The sequence below is a fragment of the Ochlerotatus camptorhynchus genome, unplaced genomic scaffold, assembly GCF_037179485.1.
Source record: "Ochlerotatus camptorhynchus isolate MF236.1 unplaced genomic scaffold, CSIRO-AGI_Acam_v1.1 ptg000052l, whole genome shotgun sequence".
Lineage (NCBI taxonomy): Eukaryota > Metazoa > Arthropoda > Insecta > Diptera > Culicidae > Ochlerotatus > Ochlerotatus camptorhynchus.
Window position 1 is genome coordinate 786,473 of NW_027040542.1, and position 13,915 is coordinate 800,387.

Sequence of the window (13,915 nt, forward strand, 5' to 3'; positions counted from 1 at the left end):
TCAACCAAGTCAGATGAGGTGGTTTCAAATTAAAATTTTCTACATTCTATGCCGTTCAATTGAGAAGTAACGGCATTCCTTCGCCAAAATGGAATACCACAATCCGTAATTTGTCTCCAAACTTACACAGCAGTAAAATGGCAGAACTAAAGTAGAACCAGAATGCTATTCCATTACTATCATCGTTTCATGCCACATTCCATGGCACAACAGGAAATTCAATACAGACAGCTCTCGAAGACGACTGTAGGACGTTTGGATTGGAACCGCTCATTTGTGCGATTAACAATACCGTGTAATAGACACCCACTCCTGGGAAAATCCAAAAGGCAGAAACTCTGTAATGCGGTGAATTTTGTGCGATAGGAGGAAGTATCCACTTTCGTATCTGTACTGCATGTAGCTTCCATGAAGCTGATTTCTTTTGAACCGTAACGAAATGCGAGAAGATGAAAGCCCGGATAACTTGAATCGATTGGAATTTATACAATATCTTCTTTCAGCAGTAATGGTCGTTGAAGTGATTCGTTTATCTGCCATTCTATTAGACGTAGGCTGAAGGAACATTTCAGAATGAGTGTATTTTCCTTCAAAATATAGAACAAATTGAGAAATATGTAAGCATTATAAACTTGTAAAATCACAGTTCCTAGAAAATTGAAATTGTTTTCCTTTCAAAGACCACGCGCCTCCACGAAATCCAAAATGCTAAGATTCGACAATAGGGAAATATCATTTGTTTGCTATTCAACTGACAAAGAACTCTGGCGAAGTATCTGATGAGATATCTCCACAGAAAAAAAAATCACAATTCCGAATGAACATTCTACCAGCATATTTGCAACGAACGCACAACTCCAATGAAAATGAAAAAAATGCCATAAAAACGTTCCAAACTGACAGCAAGCAAGAAACTTTCCGTCAATAGCACCGAAAAGTTTGTTCCCGTTTTCCGAGTGGTGTTGTAATCATCAAAGTTTCTGCAACATTTTTTCGCAACCTAACTTTTCACCAACGCACATTAGGAGTATTTGACCGAAAAAGTTGGCCAAAACTGTAAACCGATGATCATTTTTTTCCGTAGGATTACGTCTTTCGGCAACACATTGAGGGTGCATTTTCAAAAAACCAAAATCTGCTCAAATGAACAGTTTATTAATTCTATCACTATTGAAAATTACACAAATCCGGAGTGATTTGAGATTTGAGCGTAATTGCATTTGTAAACAAACACGTCAATCACCGGTTTCTCGCGAATAAAAGCTCAATCTCAAAAAGTAATAACACTATGAGGTAGAGGAATGATTCCTCTATCATTTGGTATAGTTTTTTGTGAGATTGTGATTATATTCACTCTAGAAATGTTCAACTGTTGCGATGGTGATTAAAATTATCTCCAATTGCCTGCAAAAAGCGCTTTCCCTAACACAGATTTCAAAATCGATTTCCATTCGGTCTCGCGAACGGTGCTTATTCAATCACCGTGTGTGGTGGTGTCCGGTCGGTCGTCATTATCAGCAACAGCAGCAGCAGTGCTTTTGGCGCGTGGCGTTAAACATTTTTCTCCAGTACACAACGAAAGGCTGCCCGCAAGTAGCGAGTTGCAGCCCACATGAGCGTTCATTCACCGAAGAAAGAGGAAGAAGCTGCACTGCTACTGATCGGATTCAGTAGCTCTTCGTGAGTTGCTGTGGGCCATTTATGCCAAGCTTGTCACCCTCGTTCCAAACAACATACAGCTCACCAGCCTCATCTGTTTGTAACACCCTTAGGCCCACATTAGATCCGGATCGAACGCGTTGCGGCTAAGTGACAGCTTAATCTATTGTCTAACTGTGAAATTTACGTCAACGCAACGCAAACGGATCCAATGTGGGTGGCCGTTTATAGCTGAGCACTGCTCAACCATCACGACAAAACGGACCACCATAAATTTGTTAAAGAGTATTTTCTGGACACTTGTCAATGTCATCAATCGGATGTTAGTTCCCGTAAGTTTAAATCTAACATACCATGTATTTATGTCGGTCGCGGCATGAAAGTGGTCTGCTCTTGATCCAGAGATGATGGATTTTAATTCTTAATACGCCAATCGGTAGGAAATTTTTCTACAAATCTGTTAAAAATAATTAATAATAATAATAATAAATAATTAAATTTTCAAAAGGTCGCTACTGAGCACCTCAAAAACATAACTCTCAAACTGCTTCTGTATTTCAACCTATCGAACTTTTGCACTGATAACGAGTTAAGCAATCAATTGAATATTTATTATACTTTTGCTGTGATATCTAAGCCACCTTTTGAAATTCTTTGTCAAATCAAAGGTCGTGTATTGGATACAACCTCTTGCTTTTAATTATATGAAAAAGTTTTAAAAAAATATTTACCTAGTAGTGCAATTTTTATTTATCTCACACATTTTAGTTTCAATTTTATACCTGTGATCTTGATTTTTTTTACCTAGAGGAGGAGTACTTAAGGGGGTTAGATTTTGATAAGTTTTTTAGGGGGGATGAAGCTTATGAAGACTGCACATTGTAGTAGAAATATTTATGTTCATAGAAACCAAAATTAATTAAATGGAATTAAATGGAAGATAACCTTTTTTGCTGGAGCCTCCCTTAGCTCAGTCAGTAAAGGCACAGCTACAAAGCAAGACCATGCTGAAGGTGGCTGTGTTCAATTCCCGGTCCGGTCAAGGAATTTTTCGGGTTGGAAAATTTCTCGACTTCCCTGGGCATAGAAGTATGTTTGGACTTGCCACACAATTATACTAATGCAAAAATGGTACAGGCATCGAAAGCTCTCAATTAATAACTGTGGAAGTGTCTCTAGAACACCAAGTTGAGAGCACGCAATAAACTTGAAATGCGAAGATGAAGAGAGAACCTTTTTTGCTGTTTTATTCACAAATTATTTCATTTTCATTGTCATTTTCCGTGAAAATAGAGATAGAACATTCTAACTTATGTCAAATAGTAACTCTTCTATTCGATTTTTAATTTTTTTTTTCGCCGCTCTGCTGTCACAGAATTAACTTTTCAAAACGACCAATTGCAAGTAATTACCATCTACAGCCTTTACTGACTGAGCTAAGGAAAGCCCCATTAATCAGGTCCAGAATGGTAATTACATGATGGTTACAATCATGCTTGGCATACACACTTTTGGTCACGAACTGCTCATTTGCTAATAACTTTGCACACAGTTGACGAAACATAATTCTTTTTGAAGCATCAGGTAGAATAGAATTTAAGCTTATTATAGGTATGTAAAAAAAAAGTAGATTTTAATTTAAGTAATAAACTTTAATTGTTTTTGCATTGTTAAAATGAAGCGAGAAATGCTCGTTGCACATCTCGGACTTTAAGTGTAAAAATTCATTGGTGTTGATTCAAATGTTAAGATTTACCTACTCTTTGCATATATATAGTAAACTATGATCCTAATCTATCAATTACTTTAAAGAAAAACAAATTTCAACAACTGAGTGAAAAGTTATTAACAAATGAACAGTTGGTGTGTACAACTGTGCATTAGGGTGTTTCATTTTGAAAAAAGTTTTGAATTTTTGATAGGCCACCCTCCAGTTCGATTCATAGCCCCAAAATATGAACCTGTGCAAAAAATGGTAAAGATTGATGAAGGTTTAGAGGTCGCGCCAATGATTTGGATTTTGTATGGAGATTTTGGTGAATTAGTATGGGAAATTATTGATTTTCGTTTACATTGCTCTAACTTTGGTTGTAGTTGTCCAAACGTTGAAAAAAAAAATATGTGGTTGTCATGACAATGATCAACAAGCCTGTTGTTGTTGCGATGAAATTGGCGTTGTTGCCTTGTACATATTCATCTGTCAATTTACCCTATTTTGCCATTTTTTCACATTTTTATAATTCTTGATACGCTGCAAAACTGAGCGTAGCAACTGTAGGCTTTTTGTTTATTGCCATAGCAATAACATACTAAATTTTTTCGACATTTGGACAAGTAGAAGCAAAGTTATAGCGATATAAGCGATTTTTTAAATTCTTCCATAGTAATTCCCATACAAATTTCAAATCATTGGCGCGACCTCTAAACCTTCATCAATCTTTACCAATTTTTGCACAGGTTCATATTTTGGGGCTATGAATCGAACTGGAGGGTGGCCCATCAGAAATTCATCACTTTTTTCAGAATGAAGCACCCTACTGTGCATGCCAAGCATGGTTACAATATGTTGTAACTAAAAACGACAAAAAATTATGAGATTAACATATTTTGGATTTCGGACTTTTGGCCAACTTTTTTGTTGAATACAACTATGTGCAACACCCGCGCACTGCTCTCGCTCTTTTCGTTTGAAAGGCAACGAGATTTACGATTCGCAAGTTACAACTTGGGTGGCAACGGGAAAAAAACCCGAGCAAAAGAAAAATCCAGACCGCATTAATCTTTTCACACCCGCAGTACCAACTAAGTTGAGGCAGCAGCATCATCATCATCATCATCAAGGGATTCGAAAGTGCGATTGAGCGGAAGGTTCCTTCACTAGTCCGTTTGAAGTGGCGAAAAAGTATAAACTCGGAAACTTTGCGCGATTCCGAGCCAAGTTTATCCGCAAACACTATTAAACGTCTGCAAATAAGTGAGGATGGGAGTTTTCTTCACCGGAGTTTTCAGTTTTCATTTTTTTTTTTTCAGCGAGTATTCTTCGACCGGGAGTGATTGATTGGTTAGAATTTAGCTGTTAAATTGGTTTGGGAATCAAGTAATTCTGAAGTATATGTATGTCCAATGCAATTCATTTGGTCTGGTGAGATCTTTTCTTTATTATTCTCTTCACTTTGATTCCATTATTATATGAAACATTATATGCTGGGTACGGGAGGTTCCACTAGGGCACCCAATTCAAGTGAAATGAATGGGGAGAGTAGGACTGCCAACTCTATATCTTTGACATTTCATGAATAGTGGGCGGACTTTTCTTGCTTGTTTCTTAACCGGTTATTGAAAGTATATTCTCAATTATCCCGTGGATGCACGTGGGCGATGTTGCCCATGCTTCTACCCAACCCGTTTTTGGTGGTCCAGAGGTTATTAAACTTGATCAACATGAACAGCGAGGACAGTCCTGAGTCTATTGACAGTTGCCTTTGTGCAGTGAGTGATAGTTCCATATCATCATCAAAGCAATTTGTCTGATTGCTTTTTTGACACACAGTTCAATCGCACTTCAGGAGAATGAAATTTTCAATTATATTACATGAAATTCACAAACGAAAAAGAAGCAGTAAAACAAATACACGTTGTTCCCCGAACAAATTCCACTACAGCTTCTTTTAGCGGTGTAGCTGAAATATTTATTTCTTGTTTAGTGTGTACTTTTTAACTAACTAAGCTAGATCTACTTACAATTTTGTGTAGGCTTCGTAGTTTTAGATTAGATCCAATTTGATTTCCACTAACGATCGAAGTAGGCCGCGCTGCGAAAATGACGTGATTTTGTTTTGCTGCGTCGTTTTCGCTCTTGCCAAAATCAAAATAATTATAATTTTCATCCAGAAAAAGTTAAATTTAATGCACAGAACAGTTATTAAAAAGTGTTTCAAGTGATAATTATCAAATCTCACATGTCCCTAGTGTTTGTCGCTGTGATAAATGATATGAGAATGTAGAATCAAATGATTCCTGTTCCGTGATCTGAGGTGCCGTTTGTTCTAACTAACGCTCAGCTAAGTTTATTTAACATTCATATAATTAATTCTGTTTATACATATACATTGCAACTATAACTTAATAACTAAATATGTGCCATTATTAATTATTCTGGAAGTGTGACTACACTTCAAAAATCCATATGATATCAGAATATACGTGTATGAACAGTAGGGTGTTTCATTCTGGAAAAAGATTGATGTTTTTGATAGGCTAGGGGGTGGGTTAGGTTCATAACACAAAAACAAACATCTGTGCAAAGAATTAGCTAAAATGGTCAACGATAAGAGGTAGCGCCAACGATTTCAATTTTGTTCGGGATTTTCGTCAAATTAGTAACCACTAAAATCATTCAACTTTTTTCTTAATGAACTGGTTTGCATGAAATTAAAATAAATTATACTTAAAACTATAATAAGCAACTTTGTTCAAGATTGCAAGTGAATTTAATGCTCCAGAAAACAGTTGGCTTTCGGAACTCAGATTGCAGATAAACTTTGATTTGAGCAGAAAAGCAGGTATGCTGATAGGGCAAATTATATAGTACTCTCATACTAATTTGACGAAAATCCCGAACAAAATTGAAATCGTTGGCAACTTCTTAACGTTGACCAATTTAGCTGATTCTTTGCACAGATGTTTTTTTTTGTGTTATGAGCTGAACTAGAAGGTGGCCTATCAAAAATATCAATCTTCTCCCAGAATGAAACACCCTAATGAACAGGCGTTCTTGAAATGGGTCATTGGATTTACAGCAGAGCTTTCACCTTTCACTTCCAGGGCTTGAATTTTTTGCATCTATCGGTTAAACATGTTAATCAATTTATAGCTTACGATTAGAGATTGAGCAGTTCTGTATGTAAATAATAACTAGTATTAAATTAACGTATTTGTATATAAGACACCAGTCCACTTTCAGTTCACCGTTCATACGCGCTTTTTCTTTTTTCTCTTTTTACCTGTCATTCCTCGCTCCTGTCATCGGCCGACACTGTCAAGGTCCACCGGTGCTATCAGTTAGATGACCAGCATTGCCAGAGAGCGACCATCGTTGACTACTAAAGGGTTTTTCAAAAGGGATTTCCTAACTAGGACAGTTCATTGCGGCCATATTGTTGAAGCTGCATGTGTCAAATTAGCTGTCATTTATTCAGTGTGTCTTGCCAAATTACCATGGAGAGTTATAGCATAGAGGTAACTCTTAAACCAAAAGGTCCCGAAGAAACGAGCTCAACTTTTTGACTCAGCTCTGGTACTATCTTCGGTCCCAAGCTAATCGATGCGCCCCTCGAAACATAGAAAAATCCGAGAACCCCTCATTTTATCTGTCAAACTTTCATAGCGAATCAAAACAAACATAGTGTAGTACTGGAATTCATACTAGAAAGGGAAACGTTAATCGATTTGCTTGGGACCAATAGGCTAATCAAGTAGTGAGCCAATTTAAAATCGTTAGTTGATTGTTGGTTGTAGCGTCCAACAACACGTGAAAATGATAAAATTGTTTTATAAAAGTAAGTGTTCTTTGCGAGCAACGTTCCGAGCACTCCGCCTTATTTTACGGTCGCAAAGATCATCCTACCGAGAGGACTATTCGCAATGTGGTGAACAAATTCGAGGAAACTGGAAAATATCGCCGTATATGGCTTCCACTTTTGTATGTATAAGCCATTTTTTGGCATTCTATACGATTTGTATGTATGTTTGTAAATCACAGAACAACTTTGAATATACCTACGTGCATTCTGGTTGTCTGGGGATGGAGCAGACCGGATGATGGCTTGGATCCACGGGTGTGTGGGGTGCTCGGCGTCAAGGGCGGCTACCACGCTGGCGGAATCAGTGAACGGGACGATGGGTTTGCTGGACGGTGTGGTGATGGCGACGTAGGCAGTGGCTGCATCGGCGGAGATTTTTTTTTTTTTTTTTTTATATTTTATTAAGGAGACTTTCAGCCGTTGGCTGGGCGGAGAAAATGTTACATTGGTCAGGGAGACGGTGGCACACACTTACATCGGGGCCGGATACCCCAATTCCAGCTCTCCCTTGTGCAATCGAGCCGTCGGAATAGCGGATCGTATGGTTGTTGTAGCGACGGTAAATTAGGTCCCTGTGTACTTGGGTAACGGCCAAAGGGTTAGAGCCTGCCTTAAAGGTACGCTTAATAGTCGGTCAAAATGAAGGACTCCTCCCTCGATGCATGTCACCGCGTGTTGACGACCGCTTTGGCGATTCGGGTCTGGAAGTGCCGATTGCTATATAGGTAGCGTCTGGCAATCGAGCGAATAAGGTTCAACCTTGACCGGCAGTTAGATTTCACCTCATCGAAGTGAGGTACGAACGATAGGCTGCGGTCAATTCGAATTCCCAAAATTTTGATGGTTTTTTGCTGCGGGATGGCCTGAGATTCGATGGTGACCAGTGACGCCAGGGATCGGTGGGTATGAGCAGAGATGTGCGCAAAAGCGCTCTTTTCAGCCGACAGCTGAAATCCGGCATTGATGGTCTAGGGGTAAATGTGGTTGACGGCTTGGGGCAGTTTAATGCGGAGGATTTTTATCGTATTTTAAATACCATAAGCACTATGTCGTCGGTGTAAACGAAGATTAGGATCCCCGCTGGCAGGTTTCTGAAGACTCCGTTCATTCTGACCAGGAACAGGGTGATCGCAAGGATGGACCCCTGGGGTACACCCGTCTCCTCGCGGAATGTACTCAAACGGTGGTTGCCGGTGATGACTTGAAAGGTTCGGTGATGCAGAAAGTTATTGATAAATTGGATAATGTGACCTTTTAGCCCCCAGTTGGCTAGTTGTTGGATGACCTCCGGCATCGCCTTGGAAATGCCCAACGTTGCAATTCTAGATAGAGATACTAACAAAAGTCGTGTCAGAACCATTCTCAAAATAAATCAACCCAAAGTAGCTAGAAAATATTAACCGTCGACATCAGTGATCCGCTGAGTCTGCTGAGGGTTTAACTTACACTATACGTAATGAATAGGCTTAGTTCTAGGTTAGGAATCACGAGGAATTCATTTTGTAGGCATTGCTCACCAAGTAAATAAAGTTAGATTAAGTATAATTCAATTTCAATTCATATTATGTGTTACCTAATAAATTAAATAGTATCAGTAATTCACAACTTCTTTTTCTAATTGTTAGAACTTGAAAACTACCTGGTTGCTTACTCTGTTTATCTGGAGTTTTCCTACCCACTCACCACTACTGACATGAAGATGTTCAGACCGGTTGCAAGATGGTCGAAGCCGAGCTGCAGTCGACCTACAGTAGCAGCGCGTTGGCGTGGACTCGCCAACGCTCCCCCCAGGTACGTTGACCACCCGTCAGCTTACACTGCTAGCTTGGCCACCGGACGTTTATAAATTCCGGTTTCGGCCAGCAGTTCCGTGGCATTTTCGGGTCAGCTATGACCACTATATCGTTGACCTCGATCATCTTCTCGGGCAAGTAGTCGCTTACCCAGCGCTTCCAAATCAGGTTGGTCTGGACTTGAAATAGTCGCCAACTTTGCCGCAGCACGGCACTGCTGTCATCGAGCGTGCAGGGTGGCTTAATTTCATGGGATGCCCCGAGTAGGAAGTGCTTGGGTGTCAAAGCTGGCACGTGCGTTAGCGGTCGGGAATTGACCGTGCCTTCTATTTCGGTGAGCAGGTTCCCCAGGACCTCGTCCTACAGCTTCCGTGTTGGTAAAATTGCCATCAGGTTTTTTTTTGTATGGAACCGATCAAGCGTTTCCACCTACCGCCCATGTGCGAGGAAGCGGGAGGCAAGAACTTCCAACTCTTTTCGACATCGATGAACTCCTTCATTAGCTCCTCTTTGCTCACTAGCTTTTCCGCTTCCGTCATCTTCCGATTCACATCGATGAAATTGGTGCTCCGGTCGGTTTAGATCACTCGTGTTTTCCTCGTCGGGCAATGAAGTTCCGAATCGCCATGACGCACGAGTTAGTGTTGAGGGTGTCATGGGTCATGGGTGTATTGGCGTTCGAAAGCGGCAAGTCGTGCTGCTAGCAAGTCGGCCATGATCAGCGGGTGCGGAATTACTCGGTCGTTCTTACAGCGTTGGCAGTCTCTTCGCACGTTTGTGTAGGCCATGCAAAGTTTAGGTATGCTATACTTTTGGCGTATCTCATTGATCACGGTCTCGTGATTCTGATGGTGGTTGTTTTTCTGAAAATCCTTGAATTTATCATCTATGAATTTCCTGTTATTTTACTGAGACTTATGCAATTTTCTTGAAGTTCTCTGATATGTATAAAAATCGACCATCGAGTCTTAATACATTCACGGCGGCATGAGAAAATGACAGATGGTGACGTAGCGCGGTGGCGCACAGGACAATTTTTTCACGAAGTAAATCCCAAATAACCCCTGGTTTGGATTGCAAATGGAGGCTCCAGTGTACTTAAATTTTTATTCGTCCCTTGTTATTTATTTTTTGCCTCCACCCTCCATCGGTTTATTTGAGTGATGTCATACATAAAATAAAAAAATTATATGCATCAACCTTATTGGAAACACGATCTCATTCACTTTTTCGACAAAATCTCATTCACTTTTTCGTCAAAATAGAAGCGATTGCAGATGTTGGGTCCTGTAACCTTACTACTCTACAATTCATCATGAGGAGGCATCTATTGATTGTGTCACACTTTATTGGAAAACAGGGCACTGACATCTGAAACAGACAATAGGAGAAACGTGACAAAAAGGTACATGAAGGGTTAATTTTTCCTCGTAACATCCTTGATGGAGGCTCCCTTCTATGCATTCAATCTCTGCCCAACCTAATCAAATCCCATTACACTTCGTTTCGCCCAAATCGACATCATCATCATCCATACCATCAGGATCCATCGAATTTCTACCGATACAATTCCATTTCGGATTCGCCTTGTCTGGTCGTGATTGAGCAAAGCGAAACCTTGAATCACCCTTACGCTAATGAACGCACGAAATTAGGCGGTAAACGACTCTGACAGCTCGTCTGATCTGGCGGAAAATCGAGGTCTTTTGTGGGAACCCACCGCACTTCAATTGAACTGAACTCTCATCACACCCACTCGGGAACAATATGAAACGGTTGGTAGGGTACGGTGGTGCAAAACGCACCATTTAAGCAAAATCGTGAATTGCTAGTGAAAATGTAAGTATGGTTCATTACAATGTTTTCTACGAAGATCGAGCGTTTTCAAACTCTTAAACCACGATTTTCCATGACATTTTACAAATCTGCTCCAAAATGATACTGAGATGCCTGATTTATGGAGCCATATGCATCATAACATTGAGGCAAGTCGCACGACGACAATGGATAAAATTCATCGTTTGAAAGAGATAAACCATAACCTGCTTGTAGAGAATACATAGGCATGATGTATTTCCTATGATTATTTCTTGTGTTTTAGGAGTGTTAAACTTTAATTTCAAATTTATTATGCAAGCGAATTCATTCCATTCTTTTGTGATATATACTGCTTAATTTGTCGTTGGTGATTTTAACAACTGTGCCATTTTTTGCACAAAATACCGGTTTTCAAAAAAATTAATGAGTTAATGGATGATTTCTTGACCAGGAATTATTTGCTAGTTGCTAGTTTGGGCAAAACATCTGAGGAAAAGCTATCGTTGTTATTCTGTAATTGGGCATTTTACCCCATGGGTGCATTATGGGCTGTTCTCCCCTACGCGGCTAATGCGCACAAGTTGTAGGTTAGACGCGATGGTTGATGGTTGAACACGTGTTCGCTCTCCCAGAACGCAATGGACGTGGTTACTTAGAAGGTGGAGCGCGAATAAAAGGAGCACATGCTCCATCCATCACCATCATCGTTTCAGAATGGTGCCTTCCAAGCCGATAACCACGGTACCTTGGCTGCGGTGGTTTACGGATATTGCGAACGAGATCAATTGTGGCAGCAGTGATGAGCACAAAGGAAGCATGATAAATTATATGTTTGAATTGGATTAACCCCGATTGTTTGGGCGGGAAAAGTGTTAGGTGTTACGCAAATTGATTCAAGAGGAATTTATCGCCTTTTCAGACCTACTTAAATGAATAGAAGTGCGTTGTTTGTTTTCCATGTCAGATTTAATTACTGTTGGCTGCAGGTCTTTACGGTTGAATCAATTCAGCATACCCGTACCAAGTGTGTGTGCTCAATTCGATACCAAAATTGGTGAAGTTCATCCAACGTGTCAAACGTTTCACAGCATCAAACTTCCATCAGGTGGAAACTATTTAAATGAACCAAATTTCTTGAGGTCTGCATTCGAAGAGATAGTAATGGCATATATGAAACAGGACAGAGCTTAGCAGTCAAGGCTATAAGGAACTAATTTAATTTGCATAATGTTTTCGGCCCATCCGGAATCAACCTATTGTTAGAATTAGGAAAGCTTACTAGACATCCTGCCTTCCCTTTATTCCACAAATATTGGATTTTCTGCGGGATACGACTAGTGCACCTAATATTATTTAATAAATCACCATGCGGTGAGCACAAACAAGCAAACAAACTTGTTTGTGTTCGAAAAATTCCTAAATATGTGCTTCACTGTCAGTAACTTCTTCATTACTGCTCAGCAGCACAAGTTCATCATTTAGTTGAAATGCCTCATCAACCAACGATGGAGTGGATACAAAAAAACGAAAACAACCTCAAAGCCTTATCTTTTCCCCTATGACGTAAGACGAGAGGATTGTTCAGCTAATTTAGAACCCTGTTTGTGGTTTTTTACCTTCCAATTCACTGCAATCATAAAATGAGAGCTATATAAAGGAGAAGTGAAAGCATGGGAATTTTAACCAACAAGCCAACATAGACTGACACAATCAGCATTTTTTCTCCTGTTTTCCCATGCCGGAAAGGAGCATCCACCCATTCACACATAGCCTGACACAAAATGACAGAGAGCTTTTAATTAAACGTACATGTTCCAATTACCACGTCTATGCCTTGGTACTCAGCCGGTGCAAGGCGCCTTCCCTCACGCCACTCCAACTTCCTTACACGTAGCACTATGGGGATTTAGGTGGCCATTAATCGAAAATTTACTTATTATATTATAAGCTTCCAAATGAGCTTATACTCGGCATTTTGGAGAACCTTGAAGACTTCAGAATCTCGAAATGATGTTTAATTTTTAATGTAGGCACATACTTTCTAATTCAAAGCGTGTCAAACAATGCAGGATAAGCTAGAATATATTGTTGGCCACCTCCTTGTATGGAGATTACCCATAGTGTGTAGGTAGAACTCTTGAGGTTGAGGAGGTGATTTTGAATTACAAAACCTGAGTAGAAAGAGAAGAAAAACTGTAAAGAGCTAGAACAAAACAAGGAAAGATGAAACCCGCTATTTTTTCTCATCTATAGTCCGAGGACACTCTTGACTGCGTTTTTTTATAGTAGTTTCACGGTGAGATGGTGGAAGTGGTAAGGTGAAAGTATGCACGTGAAATGAAAATTGTTGCGTTGTTTATGTGTAGATACACAGGTTGGTATGTACGAGTGTTAATATCACACCGGGTTGTTGATAATGATGATGAGGAGAAAATTGAAACAACCAGCAAAGAACACGCTCTCATGTACCTCTGTTGACTTTGATGTGATTCACTTGTTTGGTTTTGATATCCTACGAGTTCTAAGCACATGGTAATTAAAACATGTTTTTTTTTGTTTTTCCGTCGATCTTGTTTTCCGTGCTGAGCACCAATGCTACCGACGCCAGGGAGGCAGCTCACACACCTGGACCCTACCTATCGACCCATCAACTCATGAACCGGGGGCCAACAGATTTACTTTCCTTCCGAAGGAAGGCGTGATCAGAGATGTTATGCCTCAGAACATCCCGGCGGCGCCGACCGGGTTTGAACCCAGGCCTACTGGGGTGAGAGGTAATCACGCTTACCACTACACCACCTGCGCCGCTTAAAAACATGTTTTATTCATCGGGATTTTGGAATGATCATGACCGCCCGTAGACCTGTAATTACACAGAGAACCAACAGTTGATGCATGAGACTTGCTATTATCTCCAATGTGCAGAAATTGGTGATCTCAAAGTTTATAATAGGCAATACCAGCGCGGCGGTCAATTAAGGAATTGATAGGAATGTGTTGACGTGACATTCGCTTTGTTGGAAGCCGAGAAATCGTCTGTACTTCTACGAGATATCACTGGGA